The sequence below is a fragment of the Mus caroli genome, chromosome 2 (genome assembly GCF_900094665.2).
Source record: "Mus caroli chromosome 2, CAROLI_EIJ_v1.1, whole genome shotgun sequence".
In the NCBI taxonomy this organism is placed as follows: Eukaryota; Metazoa; Chordata; class Mammalia; order Rodentia; family Muridae; genus Mus; species Mus caroli.
This window is the reverse complement of record NC_034571.1, coordinates 160,708,502-160,709,650: the sequence shown is the minus strand read 5'-3', so window position 1 is coordinate 160,709,650 and position 1,149 is coordinate 160,708,502. Positions and strand designations below refer to the sequence as shown.

At 49.0% G+C, this 1,149-nt stretch overlaps 1 protein-coding gene across 5 annotated transcripts in view; it reads left to right on the top strand.

Annotated features, from left to right (window-relative positions):
- The window catches only part of Sall4 (spalt like transcription factor 4), a 19,492-nt gene that overhangs the window by 5,515 nt on the left and 12,828 nt on the right, over positions 1 to 1,149 (top strand). The gene's annotated exons all lie outside the window — the stretch shown is intronic.

Genomic DNA, 1,149 nt, shown 5'->3' with positions numbered 1-1,149 from the left:
GTTGTGAGCCACCATGTGGTTGCTGGGATTTGAACTCTGGACCTTCGGAAGAGCAGTCGGGTGCTCTTACCCACTGAGCCATCTCACCAGCCCCGTGTTCTGGCCTTTTAAAGACAGACAGGGATGTGGTCCAGTTGGTAGAGTGCTGGCCCAGTGTGTATAAAGCTATATTTGCAGCCCTGCAGGAAACTTAAACTGGATCTGGTGATGCTTGCATTTATTTGGAGCATTAGGGAGCTAGAAGCTGGAGATCAGCAGTACAAGGTCATCTGGATACCCTGGTAGGAGGGTGGACAGACCTAACTAGGTAGGCATCAGGTTTGTGCAGGGCATTGGTTGTTTCCAGAGTGGGTGAGAAGGAAGGGCGGAGTTATGCAGAGGCTGACTTCACTGGAAGCACTTCTGATCCAGTTGGTACCAGTTTAAAGGGACCTTCTTGAGGGTCACTGGTGACGCACACTCTGGCGCTCCCGGAGACAGAGGCAAGCTAATCTCTGGATTCGAGGCCAGCCTGGTATACCGGGTGAGTTCCAGGGTAGCCAGGGCTACGCAGAAATCCTGTCTCAATCAAACAGAAAAGGACCTTCCCAAAGTACCCACCCCGCTTTCTATCCCAGAAGGCCAGTGTTTCACTTCCCTGTAGACATTCATGTCTGACACACCCATACCCTGCCCAGCCTGCTTCCTGCCTTTCAAAAATTCCTTTCTTTCCTAAGAATTGAGGCAAAGCCTGAAGTGCTGGAATATTAAAATCCTGGTTGAGGCATATGCTCCACAAGCTTGAGGTTGCCTTGTGAGATCCGGGCCAGCGTGGCCTGCGAGACCCCAGTTCAGCCATCAGTAAAGACTCTTGTGTGGTTCTCTTAGAGAAAACAAAGTTATTTTGGGGTGGTTTAGTGTTTTGTTTTCTTATTTACGTGGAAACTTGGTAGACCAAGAGCTGTTAGTGATTGTTAATTAATGTGGGAATTGTGTGCAGCCAGTTGCTGAGGTAGATGACAGTTCTGTCAGATCTAGGGAGGCTACCTGTTAGCTTCCTCCCAGACGAGTTGTTTTTTTGTTTGTTTGTTTGTTTGTTTTTGGATTTTTGAGACAGGGTTTCTCTGTGTAGCCCTGGCTGTCCTGGAACTCACTTTGTAGACCAGGCTG